At 39.6% G+C, this 22,916-nt stretch overlaps 1 protein-coding gene across 5 annotated transcripts in view; it reads left to right on the forward strand.

Annotated features, from left to right (window-relative positions):
• The window catches only part of syt1a (synaptotagmin Ia), a 141,105-nt gene that overhangs the window by 21,573 nt on the left and 96,616 nt on the right, over positions 1–22,916 (forward strand). For all 5 annotated transcript variants that reach the window (XM_020647719.3, XM_020647716.3, XM_020647715.2 and 2 more), the window contains exon 2: positions 16,124–16,181. The gene's annotated coding sequence lies outside the window, so the exon portion shown is untranslated. The remainder of the gene's footprint in view (positions 1–16,123; positions 16,182–22,916) is intronic.

Consider the following 22,916-nt stretch of genomic DNA (forward strand, 5'->3'; position numbering starts at 1 on the left):
ACAAGTGATGGCACTTGCACTGACTCAAGATGGCGGCATACCTTCAGTGGTTCTTTACTAATTTTGACAGGGACTCCTCCCTCAATCAGCAGAGTGGTTTTCTCATTATCAGTCAAAATGTTTATATTTGTTCCAGCCTGTCGGTAAAAGACTATCATTTCTGTTTCTTGGGAATAATCTATATGTAACAAATGTGGCACTGCCAGCTGTTGTACGCTGCTCAGTGGCCCCCGGGGGTGCTAATCAGGTGGGCGCTCATCTGGCGGCTACAGAGGCAGGAAGAGACTTGGCTGTGCCCTATTGCCTTCCTCTTTCTTTACCTCCGTCTCTCCCTATCTCTTTGTCTCCTGGGTGTCTTGAACTCAGTTTGTGTCTGCCCTCGGACTTGAGTTGCTGAAAGGAAAGCAGAGGAGAATCATACCAGTATATACGTTTGTTCCTACAGGCAGCAGGAGCGTTTTTTTTCTGTGTTACTGAAGCAATGAGGTTGCACTGTAGGGAGCACAGCACAGCCATGCCTAGATAATAATAATGTTTAAGTAGGAGTGTACATTGAAAGTTATAATTAAATCAAGATTTTCAAATGAGTTTGAACTGTAACACAGCGACCTGCCACTACCCGGGGCTGACTGTAGCTCTGACTACCTGGATGTAACCAGGCACAGTGAACTCATAGCATCTCGTAGGAACAGCACAGTTTGGCAGTATTTTAATCTGGAGCAATGAGGTAAAATGAATGTAAACTGTGTCTGGTTGAACTAAAATATCGACAGGATCAATTTAACATGTGGAAGTTAACCTGCATGGAGAACTGAAGGCTGGCGGTGCTACTACTGCCAACGTTTGCGTCACCCAACAAACTCAGTTACATTGTTCAACAACAGATAACGTTATATAAAATTGTGCTAAAGTTTGACTGTTTCCAAAGTGTTTCCTCACCTTAAGACTAACCGAGTTACCTTGGTATGACTAGCTCCCATAAAAGCCACCCAGTTTGACCTCATTTCAGCCTCACCTGCTGGTGTGACTGTCAGCTTTGTCATCGTATCGATCATCTCAACTCTACCAAGAATGCCTCATTGGTCATCGTTCCAACCTTGGACATTTTCTTATTTTCAGCTCCTTCATCACCACCATCCATCACACGTCATTGCAACACATCCCTCCTCTCTGCTTCTCAGAGCAGAGAGAAGATAAAAGAAGCAGGAGTGTTCGATTTGATTTGGTCCATCAGTATTTCAAGAATGACTATAAAGATTTCCCTGGATACAGGGAAAGATCTGACCTTTTTTTTTTTTTTGCTTTTCCTGTGGTCACATTGTACCCTGTCTGTGGACTCTGTGGGTGAGGTCTGGTTATTTTCAATCCAAGCAGGCTGGACACTGAAGGCCAACAGCCTGAGGAAACAAAACCTTTGAAATGCACTCTGTCACTTTACATTTCCAGCCTTAAATTAACATTTCAGGTTGCAAAGCAAGGGACACAAGAGAACATTAGCTGCTACTTAAAGCAGACAGCCCCGGGCTAAAATTTTATTTAAAGTGGTGACCAGCAGTTTGAGAAACTTCAAAAGTTTATCATCTGAATTTGTTGTCACGTATAACCCTTTCCCGCACGGTGCTTCTCACATGAATTGTCGTGTTCTCTGTTATTTGCCTTGCCTTAAGGTAAAGAAGTAAAATAAAAAAGAGATATTTGTTGATATTTATCCCTGGGATTCGGACAGAAAAAAGACATTTGTCCTTTGGCCTCGTCTGTGACGTTGCCAATGATGAGAATGCTTCTTTTATAAGGCCAATTTTGTGCTTGGTGAGATTTGTCCTTTGATTTTTTCTTTTGTTGCCAATCAATGTGTCACAGTGCATTCACCGTGCAGTCACTGTAAAGCAGGAAAATGTAAAAAGGTGATTGACATGAAGACTGAAACAAAAATGTAACAGTACGGTTTGTTCAAAACCTGCCAGCAGTGAGTCAGGCTTATCTACGTCCACTGTGGACATAAGTGGCTGAAAAAAAAGCACAAAATAACACCTTAAAACACATATCTCTGCTTGAGGCCACATGCCTCATTTAAGCTGAGACGTTTCGATGGTATTTCACCCATCTGACGTGATGGCCGCTGATGTAGTCTGCACATTCTGAAAGTCCCGCAAGCCTTCCAGAGCAAACTGATGAATATGAATTTATTTCGGGTACATACCGCTTCGCAATCTCTCCCCTCCTCTTCTCAACTGTCCCCTCCTCACATCTCGTCAGTGCTGTAGCAGTGCAATCTTCACATGCTAATATCCTGGGAGGTGGGTGGGTGGGCAGTTGATGTGGCCAACTTGGGAAACATAAATTACATTTGCATGCGATTGGAGGGGATTCGGGGCTCAGTGGGAGCACTGAGGCAGGAATAACAGGGCAGGAGAGGGGCTTGATTGCTTTCCTCTATTTGTCTTTCAAAATATTGAATGTTTTAACTCAGAACGACTGACTCTGGTGACTATACTGTTACTATACTATACTGGGTTGGACATGAGTATTAAATGTACACAGTTGTTTATGTTCCCAGTTCAGCACTTATTTATCCTCAGAATGAAGAAACCAGCCCTGTCCTTGCCTTCCTCCACTGGCTGCCTGTTGGTTTTTGAATAAGTTTCTATGGATCAGCTCCCTCATATTTAATACATTTCTTGATTTCCTACAACCCCCAGATAACTCAGCTCCTGTAACTCCTCTAAATGTAAAATGGAAATAAGTTTGACTTCATTCATCAGGTACAGCTAGCTAAATCATACAATCTCTTTGTTGAAAACACTTTTTCAATAAAAAAAGAGCTGGGCATCACATTATTCCCCTTCATTTTTTTGTTTTGTTAAAATTTCTGGCGACATTGACCTATACTGCATTTGAAGTCGTTTCTCACATTATGTCTACTGACATCTTAGGGTTGTGCAATATGACTTAAAATATCGTGCAGCTGTCGCGTGGAAGACGTTGTGTAATACCGTATTGCACCACCTGGGCTTTTAGAGTCGGGCTATGCATGCATCAGGGCTACTTTTTTGTCTAGTTCTTGCCTGATCTAGGAGCAAGACTTTGCCCACCCCTTCCCCATAGAACATTGCTGTCATGGACTTAAACCGTATCACTTCATAACATCATTAACTGATTTCTTTGAAGCCTCAAATCCACGAAACTAGATATCATTTTTACACTCAGTCTGCTAAGTTCAAAAAATGTATTTCTGGAGTCTAATATCATATTTTAAACAACTCCTTTCTTTGTGATAAGGTTACTTCAGGCCAAGCTTCTTTTTTTTTTTTTGGAATTTGTTGTCACATACACGCACACACATGCCACAGCAGTTCTGTCCAGCACGGACTAGTTCACATGATGCAACAGTCCATCCTTACATAACGCACATCTCTGCTGGAACTAGAGCAGACAAATTACACGAGCCAATCATAGGACTCCCCTCTGCACACTCTGAAAGCTCACCACCTTTTTAAAATAAGATTGTCTTTATATATATGCAGGGCGCATAACCAGAAGAGTAATTGCGCTTCTGAAGCAATGGCTGTTTAAGTTTTCATTAGACAATAATTAGCAATCAATATATAATTTACCCAGAGAGGGGTCTGTTATGGCACTGGTAATTGCTTCTTACAATATATGAAATGCAAATGGGATAGGATCAGTTCAGAAGTTGTGGGATGAGACTCAGCATTGAAACAATGGAGCCTTTTGTTTACAAAGCCTTTGATAATGAACGCAGTGTGGCACTGGGAAATTACAGTCCTCATTTTGGCATTTCCTTTTGGACATTAAGTTCCTAATTAAAAGGGGAAATTAAGCATCCTTAAGTGAAAGGATTGACTGACTGTCATATATGCACAATATAAGGCCTTTCCAATACCCAAATTAGCATTCAAATACAAGCTATCATCATCACCAGAATTGAACCTTTTTGCATGCTTATCCCATAATAAAACTCTGTTTATTTTTATATATGTATATCTGCTGGTATTGTGATTATCTTGGCTTAATCCACAGCAGCATTAAACACCACATTTAGGTCTTAACTAAAACATATAAGCATATGTAGCATTTTTCTGTAATATATTGGACAGAGCCAGATTTCGGCAGGGACCCCGTTCTGCTCAGAGTCACTTAGTTACTTTCTTAATGGGTTTTATCACATGAAAGGCCAAATACAAAAGGGAGGCCGAGGCTGGAATTAAGCTGCTGCTCAGATCAGCAAAAAAAGCTGAATGGGGGATGTGATTTAAATAATTGTTGATTAAAAAATTAAAAAAGGAAAAACTTGGGGAGAACGTATGAGTGTAACATTCACAAATAATCCGATCACATACACAAAATTAGAGTAAGTTTTAATTACATTAAGCACATTTTCATACATTTTGGAACAGTCTTTTTTGTACCCTAGCAACAGTTAGTAAAATCTTTCAAACCCTCTCCTTTTAAACAGTTACAATTCCTTTTTTGTCACAGCATTAGTTATGTAGAACTTAAAACAATATGCCGATGACATTGTATTTTACTTGACTTAATGTGTCATTTTGAAGAGGTTAATTCAGAGTTGCTCTGAAACTATTTCACGTATCACCGGTGAAGCTCTGCATGCAGCGGGAGGTCAAATCCCTATTGATGGCTTAAACCTTATGGGGGTCTTTAGTATGTTTTCTTTTTCTTGCTTGGTCCAAACTCTGAATTTGTCTGTCTCTGAAATTGCGTTCATGCAAATTAAGTTAAATGAGAAAATAAAAGTTGATTTAACTTCAGCCTTAGGGACCTCACGGGGGTAAGGTAATCTAGACAATAAGCTGCTTAACGCTACTATTCAACCATTGAATAGGTAGCTGATTAGATTGTCAACAAAGACTGCACTTAACTATGCCGGATACAACTCGTTTCACCATGTTTGATTAGCTGTAATGTCTTCATTTTTTAAAGTTCAGAATCCCTTGTATTCAATTAGGCGCTGTGATGTGATGATAAAAAAAAAACAATAGGTCAAATTAGCATGTTGTTTTTTGCAGGGGCAGCATGAGGCTCATTATTCACAACGTTTCTTTTAATGGTTTCATTCGTCCTCCCAATCCAACCTTTTACATCTGCTCAGATCATAACAACAGAACTCGCTTATGCAACCCACACTAATACCGATCCTCTCCGCCTCGTCTGCAGATGAGCGCTGCATTAATTGTTAATTAAGCATAATGGACATGAGCCCCTTCTGCCTGAACAAAACAACTGATTAAGGAGATAAAGCTGCGTCACAAAGCGTCAATGAAGGCATAGTCATCAATCAGAACGACCGGATGTCACTTCTTTACTCTCCTTCTTTGAGAAGTTAGCCCTGAGCTAACTGGTCAACCAGCACCGTGGGCGGTAATATGCCTGTTAAATCAGACACATTCAGCGCAGTGCATTGCAGACCATCAGAATTTTCCTGTCATACGTTAAATCACATTCATAGAGACTTTGAATAACTTTGATTGCATTCCATTAACCTGTGAGTGCGCCAACCCCCTGCTTCTTTATTCCACAGCTCTGTTTTTTTTTCCAAGGAAAGCTTCAAAAGAATGAGAAGTTTGACAAATCCCTCTTGACACTTTCACAGATCTTGGCTTTTGTCTCTCAGTTTGACACCATGGATGCTCTTTCTGACTTCTTAATGGAACATAAAAGGTCATAAAAGGTTCAGAAAGCTTGAGTCATAGAATACTGAATATGCCATTGTGAGCGCAGCATGCACCCTGCTGGCTTCACCTCTGTTTGCGGTTAAAGGCTAAAATTAGTAAGTTAAAGAATTTAGACTTATAATAAAACAAGGTAAACCATTACCTCTTTCATTGTTTCGATTTCCCTTCTGTGGCAATCAGCATTTCCAAAACTATCACACTGTTTTATGTGGTCAGAACTCCAAATGAGTATCATTGACTTTTCTGCCCTGGATAATTATTCTTACTATATTATGAAAATTTAAGTAAAGTCCAGGATGTAAAAATTGTGACAATCTTGGTGAAATCAGTTTCAATTAGAAAAAACTCCCCATGAAGCTGAAGTTTTAGAAACAACCATTCTGTAGTTTTTCACCTTTTATTGTTCTGTGGTCATATTTTTCTCTTCATTTTCTGTAACTGAAGAATTCTCAGAGCAGTGCTGTACCTTATGCTGCCACATTGACTGCATTTACTACCGTTACAGTTATTCCTAAGCATCTAACACAAATTTGAGCATTGTGATAGGCTAGCAATACTCTACTGTTAACTTGTTTTAAATCATGTACTCTTGTCTCTATGCTACTGCTTCTTGTATCCAATCTTTGGATTCTCATCTGCAGTGGTTAGTCATTTCTTGATACTATGGGAAACAGCCAGTGCTCAGTCTCCACTGAGGTTTACGGTATCGTCTACAGCGAGATTAATTCAATTCCTCCGTCCTTCTCTGCCAGCTGCACGTCTCAGTCAAACCATGCTCTCATCAAACAAACCTGATTTAAACAGTCTAATCCATGCGACTGCTGGATGATGTGTGTTTCTTTCGTGTGTGTGTGTGTTGGTGTGTGTTTTTGTCCTGATAGCCTGACGAACAAGAGGATCTTCGGTTATCCATTTAAAAACTGACAGCGGCCAGAAATACACATGTAGGGCACTTAGGGCCAAAGACTGTTACGGCCATGATGACATTACCCTTGTAGTTTGTGACTCTGAAAACATGTTGCTTTTCAGTACAAGAGGGGGAAAAAAAGTCTGTGGCATTTGCACCAAACTCTCAACTTGACAGCTGACCTACTTTTGTGAAAGGGAAGAGATTCAGAATTCATGGCAGTGGAGTGAGAGCAGAATAAATGAATTTCTTCTTAGCTTTTAGTCAATACTGAACCCTCCTAGTGTTCCTTGGACTGTGTCAGAGGACCTGTTATATACTGATGATGGAGTCATATTGGATGTGTAGCTCATTTGACTTTCTAATGGAAGATTGAGAGTTTGCATGTTGTTACCTTTTTTTTAAAATGAAATATCAACATCATCTCACCTCTAATAAGCCTAACAGTAGTTCACAAGTTGTAAATTTAAGTACATTTCCCGGACGTGGGCTACAACTTTTATTCTGTGGCGAAACTGTACCAAAAATGAGCTGAAGAGAGCCATAAAGCGTTATTTTAGAAGGTATGCGATATTTGTCTTGAAGCCTCAAACAGATCACCAACAATCCCACTGTCAACATCATGGATTACTTTTTTTTAAAGTAATTGTAACGCAGTTTGGGTGCGCTCAACATGAAGGAGGATGACTGTCCCGCGGCAATAGCAACAGCAAGAGTTGACAAAAAACCTTTCAACCCAAAGAAAGATGAAAGTACTGCATTTTGACTTAACTCGAGATATAACATTGCAGTATAAGGACCGCAAGACGTTGATTTTCAGGTTTCCACTTCTCTCACTTCAAAACTCGTTTATCTTTTTTAAATACTTTTTATTTGATATTTTTGAAGAAAAATAACATAAACTGTCAGAATGAGCGTAGATCTACATATAAGTGCACCATCTATACAGGCATGGATAAATATTTCTGTTAGCTCATTCTACGACAGAAGAGAAGAGTGAGCAGAAAGGAAGGAACAAATAAAAATAAAAGAATAAAATAGAAAAAGAGCAAAAAAACAACAGAACAACAGAGCATATTAATTTATCAAAAAGTGAAAAACAAAACAATAAAAAAAAGTGGGCCTTGGATTGTTTTACTCTAATAGAATTTAATATATATATTTATGTGTTCTTCAGCATCTGCTTGTGGCTTAAGTTCAATGCTCAAGTATACGCAAAACTTTTCTCTTTGTTGATCTTCGTTTCGCTCCTATATTAAATCTGTGTCTGTTAACTTCTTCCATCGTGACTCAAAGACGTCACCTAGATTCCTTATCCTATGTGTAATTCTCTCCATATTATAAACATCCTTAATTGTTTCTTTCCATTTCATTATTTGTGGTGGGGTCAAAACTCGTTTTAGTCGACATTTTCTAAACTCTATATTTTGCTCTCCATTCCTGACGGTAAAGTATTTCAAAAACAGAGTAGAAACATAAATAACTTATCATTTAAATGAACATACTGTAGGTCAATGTGAAAGCCTATTGTTTAATTGAAGTCTCTTCTGTACTGCTGACCTTCATATAGAGTATTGCACATAGCTAACTAGTCTCATTTAAAAGACCATTCTGCTCATCTGAATAATGATCATATGAATTGGCTGAATGGTAATGACTAAAACTTACACTTGGCAGCTTCCTCAAATTTAAATTGCTTCATTTCTGTGTTGTGTGTGCAGCCACATGCATGCACTGAAGGTGGAGAGGAGAAATAAATGTTGGCAGGGACACAATGAGGTGTAATGGCCGGGGGTAAACAAAATAATAATAATAATTCATGGGAGCTCATTAGACGGGCCACCTCAAAGATTTCTTAAGAAAGAATTGGCGAGTAGGATGATGGCAAAATATGATTTTATCTTCTCTAAAAACTCAGCACTCAATCAGAAACCAATAGAAATAAATGAACCAGATATAGATGTGATATATGTGGTTTAGATCAAATACATGCACGCAGTAAAAAGAGCAAACATACTCTCAAAAAGTTAGTGGTTATTTTCTCAGTTGCAGTCTTGAATTGAAGAGAATAACTAAGCAGCATTCAAGCAGAATACATATAAATGTTGTCGAGTTTATGAGCGCGTGCATGAAAAGCAGTGATAGATGCTGATTTGTGCTTATCACAAGGTCGCAGTCGCTCAATTCAAACCCTAATATGTGGATTTTCTACACTAACACTTCAGTCATCCCGTCCAGCTTTGTATTTCCATTGCTCGCGTTTTTTCTTGCTCCCCCTTTGAACTCGTTTCACATAAAATGTAAAGAAAGCATTTCAGTCAGAAAAGTAATGCCTGTGATAGAGCGATACACAGCCCTTACTCCATGGTTTTAGAAAATTCACCCGTGTGTGTTTCTTATTTTTTCCGCCTGGGTCTATTTCGTTGAATGGTGTTGTATGTTTTCTCCTTTTCACATCTGAATTACGTCATGACATTTTCATGGAGATAAACAGCAGAAAATGTTCAACCTGAAATGCCAGCCACATAACTCTGGTCTTTATGACAAGTGAGTTCAGACTTCTCTTTCTCAACCCTGGAATTTCCGCTGATATTCAGCAACTTAATAGAAGGAATCCTTCTCAAACACAGATTTTGGAGGGTTTTCTTAACACTTGACTGGTTGACTTTATATTTGATTTGCTTCAATTTTAACCGCGGCCAAGTAACATACATGATCATAACATTTGGGGCAGTATGTTAGATGCTGTTACCAAACTGTCCATAAAGTGCTTTAATAGCCTCTGAGCAGAACTTTAGGTTAATGCATCCCCTTCTCACCGACTATCAGCGAGGCACACTAATGAGTGTTGCCTAGCAACGGTTAAAACAGGCCTGGTAAAGTCAGCCTTGGCAAGAAGACTCCTGCTCAGTGAGATCTTTTCTCTTTTTCTTCTCAACTTGATATTCATGTGCCATCTGCACGCAGAAACAATGCCCGTTCTCCCAGTGACATCAGAAAGGTGGTCTTGTTATGCCAAGACGTAATTACTTTCCTCTTTTAATTAACTACTATCTTGAAGCCCTATTGTGATGTGTGTAATGCTCTAACATGAGTGATGGAGGGGAAGATGGGGTTTATTTGCATTATATGAATAAAAAGAAAAATGATATATGTATATTAAACTGTCTCTTCCTGTTCCACAATAACTCACTGACAGGCCAGAAAGGATTTATGTTTATAAATGAACAAAACAATTTTTCACTTTACAGAATGGTTATCTCTGAAATTATAGTCCGCAACACCTCATCACCAAACATTCAGAACCCTCTCATCACCGAGTAACGATTTCCGCGGAGATCCGTCGGAGCGGACGAGCCAAATAAGACTCAATTTAGCATCAATTGCAATGCTGAATGTTTGCTTTGCACCTGCTGAAGCCAAATAATGCACTTTGATTGCATGATTATCCAGTGCAGAGTGCAGACTCTGAGAGCCGTCATTCAGTTTGATTGTGTTACATGAGAAGAGGGCGAGTTCAAAGAGCATCTGATCCACTTTCTAGATTAGCTTATATGAATCCATCATCAGCAATCAGGTTCAGTCTGCTGTCTTGCAGTCCTGACTGTGCAGTAGTGTATCACCTAAACTAAGACAGATCATCCCATATGGTATTGTGTTATGGATCCAGGTTTAATCCTAAGAGCATTGCCTTAAACAGCTTATCCACACTGGCTAAGACTTAAGATGCTCTATGTCAAATTAAGAAGAGTTTGATCGATGTTTGGCTCGAAGAGGCTCATTCTAACCAGCGAGCTGACCGGTGAGCACTGGCAGTACGCCGCGCACAGTCATGGTTGTCTCCTTCAATCAACCGTGTGAGGCTTCAAGTTATGCAAAGTCTTCTTGCCTTTCAACTCCTGCATTAAGAAGGCCTCCTGTGTTTCAGGTGGAATAATGGATGCAAAACCAATGCTAGTGATGTTTTTCTTTCCCTTCTCTCAGGCTGTAGTGGGTCTGAGACACACTTCTCCTGGTTGCCTTTGCAATATTTATTATCCTACCAGCTATAACAGAAACTGTAGTTCGGAAAAATAAAACATTTACAGGGGTTTCTCTCGCATACATGCCTTCAGCCAATACAAAAAAAAAGAACCAAGCAGAAAGAAAAAGAGATGCCCAACCGAATTACAAAATAATAAATACAATTCTTATTATATGATCAAACAATATTAACAAACTGTTGTTTGATAAGGTGAATAAATTACTCTTACTTTTTCATATTACAGCGCAATAACCTCAAATCACCACACGCATACAGAGCAATAAACACCTCCGATGTGAGGCAAACTGGGTAAATGCAAAGGGTAAAATCTTCATCTTTCAAGGGCAAAGCAGCAGCGAGACGGGGCTCTGCCAATGCTGCGTCATCATCATGCAGGGAGGCCATCTGAATGTTATTATGCTGTCTGATTTGAGCGCCAGCTTCAAGGACATTTACTCTACCCAGACGGCTATTGAAGTTCTTGGAAGCGCTCAACCAGACCAAATAAAGTAATTCATTTATTCAAGGAAAAACATTTCATATTATATATTCTATTCTTAATTGTTTAACTTCATTTACTTAATGCTGAGTGCTCTCATGTGCATAATTCAGCCAGGTTTTAGTTGTGCTCGTGATGAGGACTCCGAGATAATTGCTATTTTCTGTTTCCTGTCAAAAAAAAACTTCCAGAAAGTGGCTTTATATTTTGCTGTTAGGTCAGTCAGGGCCCTTGTGACCAATCAAAGAGCCTCTACAAGAAATGGCACACTTCAGATTATGATTAGGAACTATTTTTCTGACTCGATTTTAGGTCTTTAGAGTTAAATTTGTCAACTGTTTTCCATCCACTCAGAGCAAGTGTACGTGCAAAGAGTTCACTAGTTTGAGAAGTAAACATGTTTGCCAAAGAATAATCAAAGTGACAAGACATTTTTATGTTTACATTCTTACAATCAAATCAAAGCCCAACACTGGCTTTGCTGTTGTGTATATTCCTGTCGCTTATTCATTTTTCATTTGCATGCGATTTTGATTGTTTCCTTCGCACATTCAGCCAAGTAAATGGGCGAAAATGCAATTTATTCTAAAATGTCATGCAATTTAGTCCAATGACAAAGAGACATCTCAGGCTGCATAATTAGCAGTCACATCATACCAGGCTGTTTCCTTTCTTTTCCATCCCCTCCTCAGCATCTGTAGTGCCGTGATTATCAAACATTTTGATGTCAAGAGAGAGAAATGTTGACTGACAGGCCCGGCCAGGCTGGAGCAACAGATCATACAGTAACTGACAGCAGAGACCCATCTGTTCTCCTTTGCGCAGAAAAACAAAGCAAACAAAACATTTAATTATTTTTCCAGCCTGAGCAGACTGATTCAGAGCAGGATTGATGTGCGGAAAGTAGTCCGGATGGGTCCTTTTTTACACAGTTACATTGTTGATGCTCTAAAGAGATGGATGGAGATCAAGCGGTTCAGAACAATGTCAGAGGACCCTCGATGATGTGGAGGGGTCGAGTGTGACGCTCCACCCGAGCCCGACACTCCTCCACGTCCTCCACCACCTACTTTTTTTCTTGTGACCGAAATAAATGATTACTACTGATTACTACTACGTACATCTTTTTTTCCGTTGTGTGGCAAAACAAAACTTTCAGGTGTTGGCCTTCTTTGTCTCAGCTCACTGTGTTTACTTCAATTATATTCTCCATCCATATTTGGAGAAGAAAATTATACTTCAACAATAATCCAAAAGTCTAAAAAGGACTGACGTATGAATGACCATATCATCCATGTGGTGGCTGTGCTCGGTTGGTAGAGTGCTCCTGATAAATGGATTAGTTAATACTGATGGACTGTTAACATAACGTGAATTAATTGTTAGGTGTGATCTGTGGTGTGAAAACGTCAGAAGACGCTAAGTCCATTTACCATTTCCCATCATTCGATTTAAGCTGACTCTATCCATAACAACCAAGCCCGCAGAGACATTTTATAGTCTAGTTACTTTTCTGAAGACAGTAGAAAAGATGTGAACTCCAGTTTCCACCTTACATACATACGTCACATACAAAACAAACCATCACTCAAGCATGATATGTAAACAGCTCCAAAACAGGGAGGATACCAGACGGTGTCATACGGCAGACCATTACATCCCACAAAAATACAAGTGCCCCCGTGTGAAGGTTTGGCAGAACAGAGATGCATTCATCTTTTGGCTGTTTGCTTACAGCCTGGTTGCTTTACATCTGCCAAAGTTTTTTTTTTTTTTTTTTTTTAGCCAAATTCAAGTGGGCCTCAGACTAGCTGTTGTCAAGGCTGCCTGTCTGTTGGGAAGGAAGCAACCAACGTCAAGGAAACAATGGAGGTGGCTCCATCCAGCCTTCAAACTGAAAAACAGGATGGCATGAGATCTACAGAATGATGAAGGCTCTTCCTTCCCCGGGGTAATATCTTTATTCCGGATATTGGCTTTGCGTCTCTGCCGCTAAACAGAGAGGCCACCATTGTTCCTTAAACATTAGGCCCCTCTGCTTCTTATTAAATAGATGTGGAGATCTAAATACCAATATGAGCCTTAGTTTAATATTGTTTTTTTTTTCTTCTTCTTTTTTTCTCTAGTGTTATCCCTCCTATTGCTTTTGAGTATTGCAGTGTTGTGCACACTGGAGAATATTTGATTCTCAGAGGGGTGAGATAAATGGACAGTGCAATGGTCAGTTGTTTATCTCAGTGGCAGATATTTGAATCTAAGAAGACTGCAATGTGCAGTCATGCAATATGTATTGCTAATCTTGCCAGAATAATGGTCATGGTATTCATACTTGACAGGATGTTTCAGATATTGAATTTTTCCATTTATATATAATACAGATAAAGGTAGAATATTTTTGATGTGGTTTATGTTTAGGGTGTGGTATGTATAAATAAATGATGTAACCTACTATACAGTATTTTGACCTTCATCCCTAAAACAGACAACTGGGCTTTGTTCATTTTGTGTTTATATTTTTCACGATACAGACCTACATCGCTCACTGTTTAGCCAAGCAATCGTTCACTCATTGATGCTTGTTGATGAGCCAGAGGCGCCATTGTCTTTGTTGGCTTCTATACACATCATACTGCAACCTTTGGCCCTCTTGATTCAACAAAGAGGCCTGAAAGCCCCACAGTAATCATGCAAAGACAAAGCTACTCCATATGTACACCTTGGCCACTCTGTTGCTGATGAGACTGATTTCTTTTGTCCTCAGACCAGCAATGAAACTTCTGGTAAAGATGTTCGAGCTCACCTCGTGCAAGCTCCCAGGGATATTAGTGTAAGGGCAGGCCAGCAAAGCACAGTTCCTTTTTGAATATTAGAGAAGAGAATGAAGGAGGGGTTTCTCGAATTTCACAAATTGAAGCATGAGATGGCTTACTAAGAAGCCTAGGAGTGTATGACATTTGGCTGTGGGGCCCCTGTTCCTCACTGCTAAGAGTAAAGAGTTAACTCCTGCTCCTTTCAGAGTAAAAATAGACACACCTTTAGGCCGTCTTCACCTACCTTATTTGGTGTCAATGGACTGTTATCTCCTGGCATTTAAAAATCTATTTTGGAAGCATATATCCCAATGGACAGATGGTTAGGTGTTTGTTTTTCAAACCCACATGACTGTTGCACATTCATTGAACACCTTTTCAGTAAAAGCACAGAGTTGACTTTCAAAGCCCTCCTGCTGTCTACTGGTAAATATCAGCCTTTAATTAGCGGCTGTTCATATCTTTTCACACCATCATCTTTTAGAAGACAGCCGGCCAGCTTTGGTACTGAATTTCCACAATTAGCCGATAATGGACATAACTTCCTGTGAGAGGTGATTGGTAAACATTTCAAATATCCACATTTCCATTTTTTTTGTAAAAGCAATGAAAAAGAACCTAAAACTTATTTGCCTATTGCAGAACTTCTATGAACTTTGGTCCCTTAAATTGTGATTCTCAGTCCTGCTGATGTACATTGTCAACCCCCTTACATGGTGTGATATTGGTCGCCCCACTTACATCTAATTTAGAAGGGTAACACCTCACCTCTCTGCAGGGCTCTGGCTTTATCGCTTTCCATAATAATCCTAGATTTCTCTGCAGCAGTACACTTGCAAGCGCCAATTAAGAAACACTATGAAGCCAGTTGACATGCTGGAGTTGGACTTGTCAAGGCGTGTGAACTTTTAACATTAGATTGAATATGGATTTAGTCAACGGCGCTTATTCTTTGTCTTATTTAACGTATTACAATTCTGGTTCCACAAAATGCACATATGTTTCAAATAGTGTTTCTACCAACTCAATCCGTCACATGATTCAACCATCAAAGATCTTGTGGAAAAAAAAGCCATCGCAATCAGGCTTCACTTGTGAGTATGTGTAGTGGGAGGTATAAATAGTAGCCATGACTTTCTTCTGATTCATATAGCTTGTTTGTCCTCTGAACCCATTAAAGTGGCCCAACATATGTTGTTTATGTATTGCTGCTTCATGGCGTGCCATCTGCTGCCTGCAAATTAGACCACCAATTTCTGTCACCAATTATTCCAACACTTATTAACATTTTAAAAGGAGGACAGAGTTTGGGTTAGAGACAATCTTTTATTCCAAAAACCTAACTGTTTGAGACCCACAATGACTGATTCAAAGATAAAGAATCCCTGCCCAATTTCACGATGACAATGCTCCAAAGGCTACAAGTCTCCCAAGCAGGGTCAGATATTAACACCCGCCAAGCACCAAAGCTTCTCTCTCCTGCTCCTCTACTGTCTGCATGTCGGAAGCGCTGACACACTCCAACATACACTTATGCACACACACAGGAACGCCAGCTACCAAGCACTGCTGTTTACTTTTAGTGCAACAGTCTGAGAGCCTTACAGACTGGAACATCCTAAATAACATCCATTTGGAAACGGTACAAAAATTGGATTACAAATGTGCATTGCTTATCATTTGCTGTAAAGATACAGATATAATTAAATGGATATAAAGGTCACACAAAATGACTTCATAGTGAAAAGACAAGTTATTTATCCTCCCACCTCTCTGGAGTGTCAGCCTACTTCTCTCACTTAATAGTGGACATGGTATTGGCACTGAACTGTTTTAATTAAAGGCTACTGCTTAACCACCGTAAAAGTCCTGCCTTCAGACGTGCGTCCTTGTTATTTAATCCTTTTAGCTGATAATTCGAAGCTAATACTGGACATCGACCCACTAATTTCATTTTCCTGCAGCCTCTTTCATACATCTTCATAGACTCATTTGACACATTTTCTTACACTGCACTGAGCACTGTGGCTCAGTATGCTGATAGAATCACTTGTACTTCATATAACGTTGTCTTATTGGCTTTTAATGTCATTCTTTGTGGACTTTAATCTTCCAAAAATATGATGGTTTTGTTTTTTCGGCACTGACGTTATGATTTTTCTTTTTCAGTGAACTGACGTTTGGAAAGAGAGCAACAGGAGGAAAAAACCCTCAAACGGAGAATATTGTAAGTGTCTTGCTATTTGACTTTATCGTATGTCCTGTGCATGTAATGGAGAGTTAAAAAAAATCCCTTTTACAGCGACCTGTTTTGTGACTCGATATTACAATTTCCCCCAATTGTGTAAGTTGTTAAAGCAGCCTAACAACATTTACCAAAAAGGACATCCTACCCTGCTGTTCTTTGGTGACGCACACTTACACTCACTCTCTCACACACACACATATGTACGCACGTACACACACACACACACACACACACACACACACACACCCTATATCAATCAAATCACTACATCCAAGTGGGAGTCAGGATGCCTGATGGCCTCTGGTCTCATTTGAGATGCAGACATTGTCCTGTTGCTTCCTTTAATGAGATCTGGAGGCGTGCAATCTAATATTCACCACTGAGCCTCCAACATGGCCTCTGAGCCTGTAGCCCAGAAGGCTGTGTGCTAATTCAATGGACTGAAGTCAGCTGTGGTCAAAGGGACTGGAGTGGCTATTCAGTCAAGAGGATGAGACGCATGAGCCTGTTCTTTACATGATGTAAAATAGTCTGCATTTGGGTTCCTTTGATTTGGTGGAATATACTAGAGTAAGAAGTGAACTGCTTCATGGCTGAAATAATATTAAAGCAACGAGGAACCACAAGGACGTAGATAAATAACAAATAAACACTTTTAAATGCCAATGACATAGTTCTTTAACCCTTTAAGGTGTGATGAAAATAAATATGCCTATTTCTGGGTATTTATTACTAAAGCCACTCAGAGCGGGGCAAGTTTCCAGGTAGGGTCAAATTAAGAGTCACAGGCAAGACCTTTATTAAGTTCCAACTTTAGAGAGCAAACACAGCAAGATATAAAGCAGGTATTGTAAGGGGACTTGGTTGTGGTCCTATATCCATGGTGCCCATTTGGTCTCAGCTTGACTATTTAATCTGGGCATTGACCCCTGGACAGTTCACTCCTTGTGAGAAAATAATCGCAGAAAGCGGTCTTCTTTTCCATGTCATAAGTACTTCAGGTGATCCGGACTTGTCTAGTGAGACAGTTGTGTGTCATTCTTTTTTCATAACTTTCTGTTGGAGAAACATATGCCAAGTAGTGGGAAGGAAAGATGGAAGCAGAATGTTTTTTTTATATTCAATTTACTGTTCTTGTTGCTTATTTGAAAGAACTTTAATTCATATTTATTTGCATTGCCAACTTTTTTTGGAAGAAAATAAGCTGCTAAAGGAGTTCCTTGGGGTCTAAGGATATTGCCATATTACGGTTTGCATAAAATCAGCATTGATTCTACTGGAAAAAAGTTACAAGATTTGTCAGAAACTGCTTCTGAGGAAGTCTTAAGTGTGATCTTAAGTTGACAACTTGGCAACAGTGAGTAACTGCCATAACCGATGAGATTAATTCAGCCTTCATAGCAGCACGTTCCCATTTATTCTTCTAAATTCAAACATTATTCAGGAAAGTGTCATTTCTGCTACCAAAAAAAAAGTACTTGAAGGAGCTATAACTTAAAACAATAGGGCCAATACCATGGGTTTTCCAGCCAGTCCCTACTGTGCAGACTCTAGCTCCAAATGTGCAACATGTCAGCGCCCATCTTTGTGCAACAGGAGGAGACTGTCAATCTGTATATACGGTCTATTTTTCCATACTTAATGAGTTTAATTGCATGATTATTCTCTGTATATCTTTGTGTAAAGCTTAGTTGGAAAGGTTTTTTTCTTGGTTCCTGTAAAGAGGAAAAAAAAAAACATTACTAATTAGCACTGTCTGATTTGACTTAGTGAAGCACCCACTCCCCTGGATGATGAAGCTCCCTTGCGCCTGTCTTAGACGTCAGGATTGATTGATGCAGTGTGCACTTCCCACCTTCACTTGCCAGTGTTCACTGTTGTTTATGCCTCGTGCTTGACCTCAAACCCAGCGATGTCTCAGCCTCCTCCCATTAGCGGGAATATTAATCACCCTTCATGCTGTGTAACTGGGTTAAAATCCCAGTCTACTATGGTTCCACATTTTACCTGAGGGAAGTCGTAGAGTCTTTATTCCTTCTTTTAACTTATTTTATGTTGAGCGACCACTGATAATTCAGCCCATAATAATCATTTTCTACTTCTGCACTTACCCCTTGCCAGCTCAAAAAACAGCATTGGTGAACACAGGCTCTTGTATTCCATTTAGTAATTGTCTTTTGTTTTTGGCAGTACTTTTATCTTCTGAGTGCTAATTTGTGAATGCTTTATAGAGCTTGAAAATGTCAGGAGGTTACAGAGCTGTCTGGGTCAATGTGTAGAAGGCAGAAAAATGTTTCACACTGTATAATTGTGTAATTCACTTTGCCCTCAAAACGGCTGTGATTGCTGCAGGGTGCAACTACCCTTACATAACCATTAAAATGTCTAGTTGTTTAAAACGCTACCCTCTACCAACCTGAGCCATAGATACTCATGGGAAGTTTTATTATTGCAAGATCTAATTGGCATCAGTTGTGATTTTGTTTATTGCCTCCTGACACATCCATGCATGAGTATGTTGAATCTCATCCCTGTCTCTTAGTTTTATCCCTTGGCTCAGGGAAGTGATGACTCTGACCGTGACTGTCAGATCATCGACGTGACAACCGTCTCACTGAACTTTTAAGCACTGACTCAGCCAGCCTGAGAGCTGGAGAGCCAGTATTTAGTTTAAAACACAAAAAAATACTCAATGCAATACTGCCTATACAATTCAGAGACTTTAAGCTCCAGTGAGCTGTTTTCAACTGGAAACGAAATAGAATTAAATTAATACTGATGTGACCTACAGACAAAGAAGACCATCGGCAACACGATTGGTAATTTCTACATAGTTATTTTGAAGTTTTAAAACACCAAATATTGATTTAGTGAAAAAGCTTGAGGCATGAGTCGTGACTGATGACCTGCAAGTTGCTTTTATTTAATCAGTCTGGTCAAACTGCACACAGAAAATCTCTCGGAAGAGTTTCTAAAGTTTAAACCGATAATGAGAGAATTGTAGATGGCAATTACAGGCGGTTTTTTGGTGAGATCAATTTGATGGTGCTCGGGTGTTCTTTGGTCTGCTCCTGAGCTGTTCAATAATTCCCACCACCCCAAACCAAACTAACTATCCCAGGGCACCAGAGCTTGTTTCAAACTGGCCAAACGCTTTCAGTGTGAATGTCTAATAAAGGGTTTAAATGACTAGAACGAGACTAACCAAGCCTTTGTGTATAAAGACTGAATCAAAAAAAAACTGGTAGAGAATACTCAGTAGGACATTATGCAGTCAGACACCATTACTATCTTCATCAGAAGGATAATAGTTCCCAGAGTGGACCGGACCTCCCTCCGTCACACTCCCAGTCGGTCTTCTGGGGCTGTCATTTCCAGTACAAAATGAAATCCTCCTCCACTGTCTGGGTTAGTATAGAGCCATGCTTCTCTTTCACACAGGACAGACAGCACTCTCTGTACCCCTTTTTAATCTCGCTGTGCTGCTATTTCATTTCCGGTCTCGTTCATTCGGAACCTGCTGTTGGATAATGGTGGGATGACACCAGACAGGCACAGCTTCATGTCACCGGCAGAGTTGGGAAATTCTAACCCAAGAAAAGGTGCAGTTCTTGAATTTTTTTATAGTTCATATTTAGAGAAAGAGTATTTCCTAATGAAAAGGGAAAATGGAAAAAAAAAGACACTTTGTTGTGTTAATATTAAATACAGACAGGAAGAGTTTGAAAGCACACAACTGAATACAAAACCATAATCAAATTATATTTTAGAAAGAGCTAATAGGAAGGTGCCACAGCCCCCTGATAAAAACAGAAATGACGTATTTCACTGTTGTAGCAAACACAAAATCAAATGGATTAAAAAAAAAAGTACAATGCCAGCAAGGCAACGCCCTTCAGCAACACAACTTCACAAGGTCTCGTTTGACAAACTGATTATCAGTTGCTAGGTGCAACTCTCAGTACCTTATTAAGGAGGCTTTGTGAATACGGCCCCTGATCTTAAGTCATATTTCAAACCAAAAGCGCCTGCAAACCAACGAGAGAGCAGAGTTTACATTGTAGAATTGTGTTTGGCACGGCTTTGGTTCTGAAACCTTGTCAACATATTTGTTGAATTAAAAAAACACAGAATATTGGTTGCCCTAGGGTTTATACTTTTGTTGCTGTGGCATTGAAACAGGCATCAATATCATTATATATTTACTCGAATCGCCTGCATCCTCCCACTAGAGGGTTCACTTTATTCTTCTTTTGCCTTTCTGTCTTTTGCTTTCAGATTTTTATTCTGTTTGATTACAGAACTGAGTGTGTGCCTGAAACCCCATCAATGAATTGCAAATACAACGACTGTGGTCTTATGCCACACAGCAGCACAGTTTTACTGGATTGCATTTAAGATATGGTATATGGTACACGGCAGTATTTCCCCTGTGACTGCGGTGGTGTGCTTGAGGTTTTTGCACAGTGTTTAGTGTCCATCAGATGGGCTGGGTTGTTCAGCTCTATGATCCTTACATATTGAGAGAGGACAAAATTCCCTTTGGATAAGCTGAAGAGAAGACGACATGTGGGGAGAGATGGCCTGGCGTGTTCAAAATGGCCACAGGGAAGCCATTTCCCACAATGCTCCAATTCCCCTGGCTCCTCGGTGTCGATCTGTCCTTTGTGAGCCAAAGTGTCTCGGACACATTGCGGCCACTGTGGGCTGGAGGAGATATGACAAATACAAAAGACAGACCTTGTTTGCTTCTCTCCCCTGAGAGAAGAACGAGCAGCTCACTGATATTCTGTGAGCTCAGCTGTCCTCTGCTTTCTTTGGAGGGCTGTCAAATTCATTAGTTAACTTCCACTAAATTTGCATACAACATGAATACAACCAGAAAGTAGCGCTCCAGAAGAACTCAATGCATTTCCATTTTGAATTGTATTTTTTTGTAATTGCAAAGATATTTTTGGAAAATGAGTCGGTCCAGTAGCAGATTGAGTTTGAACTTTGAGACATTTAGAGCCATGCACCAGGTCTTAAGGTAACACTTCAAAATTGGATATAATGGTCCATTTCCTGTTTGGGTCCAGGCATGAACAGAAAGAAACAGCATGGAAGGGGCACCACCAGATCCTGGTGTCTGTTAAATTTAAAGCATATTCTCTTATGCCTTCACTTTATAGTCTGAAAAAGATGGCTTCACGACAGCTGCATATTTTGTGGGGACCATCTCACAGGTAGTCCTCGTTTTTATTTTATTTTAATATTTGGACTTCTCGAGTAGACCACACTTCCTTTCAGAAAAAAAAACAAAAAAACATTTGTTGGTTTGTTGGCATGAACTCTCAAAAACTTGTTCACAGACTTTCAGTGAAGTTTAGTGAGAAATCAGGCAATGAGCCGAGAAGCAAGGGATTAAGTTTTTGGTTTGTTTCCAGGATTGTTGGTAGAAGTTGTTATATTTTGAGATAAGGACTTTATTTAAGCTTCTTTTTGATGAACTTCTTGATAAACGACTTAAGGGACAGCACCTGGTACATGCACCAGTGATTATCACTGTGTGTGTGTAGTTTGATACATATCTTAATCCTGATGAAAATGACTCATTCAGTTCAAGACATTTCTAACATTTAACCAACGGTCAGTACATTTAAAGGACTCTGCGACTCTGTTAGAATTATGCACTTCTTATTGGCTTTTTAGGTATTGTTGTATTTTCTAAATCTATGTGGGGTTTCTCTTATAGTTATGATACTTTGAATTTGATTTTTTTAATGATAAGTTTGAAAAAGTGCTGAAGCAGAAAAGATCTTTAGTGATGTTTTTGTGAAATTACATAATGTTGGCTGCCTACGACTACGACTTATTGTTGCCATGGTATCAAAACAGGTATCAATATTATTGGAATTTGACTAGAATTTAATCATAACTCAAAAATCTTGTATCATGACAATGTTTTGAGTTTGGACTGCAGTTCCCAATTTAAATATTACCATCAAACCTGGGATACACAGACCCCTGTTTTAATAAGACTGAAGCACTCTTTTGTACACCAGTCAATCCCAAAATGAAACATAGAGATGAATCCCAGATCAAAGTGCGTTGAAGGCTTCTGAATATTTGTTTGGTGTTTGAACAATGTATCAAATGTCTGTCGCTTTGTATGTTGTCTTTAATTTTTATGTTGAAAATGGAGCCTCTGTGATGCGAGGCACATTTCAGACTTTCTGACAATCAATCAATCAATCAATCAATCAATCAATCAATCAATCAATCAATAATGAAACAACTCAATGAAGGAGGCAAACAGTTTTCTCTTCTTGTAAAGAGCAACATCTACATGATCCACATTATAAGATGTGAACTTGATGATTGAAAGCCAGGAAACTAGTGGGGAAGCAAAAATGTAGCAAAGCCACAAAATGAGAATGGTTGGCATCATATGAAAATGGTTGGCATCATAGTAACACGATCAAAGCGGTTTCATTCTCGACTTTGTAAAATATCTGGGGCAGGCGAGCGTCTCGAACTGCTCTCAGATCTGCTTCTGGTGACTCATCACGACACAGGAGCCTAAGGCGCTTTCAAACCGAGTCAATGTCAACATAAGCAACGTTTACTTTGTGTAACACCACAGGGGGGGTTATAACACCGGAGTTTGGGGATATGTGATGCAGGCGTGCACAGTTTTGTGTAGGTGTGAGGTACATACGGTGGGGCTAATCC

Source organism: Labrus bergylta, chromosome 23 (genome assembly GCF_963930695.1).
Source record: "Labrus bergylta chromosome 23, fLabBer1.1, whole genome shotgun sequence".
Taxonomy (NCBI): Eukaryota; Metazoa; Chordata; class Actinopteri; order Labriformes; family Labridae; genus Labrus; species Labrus bergylta.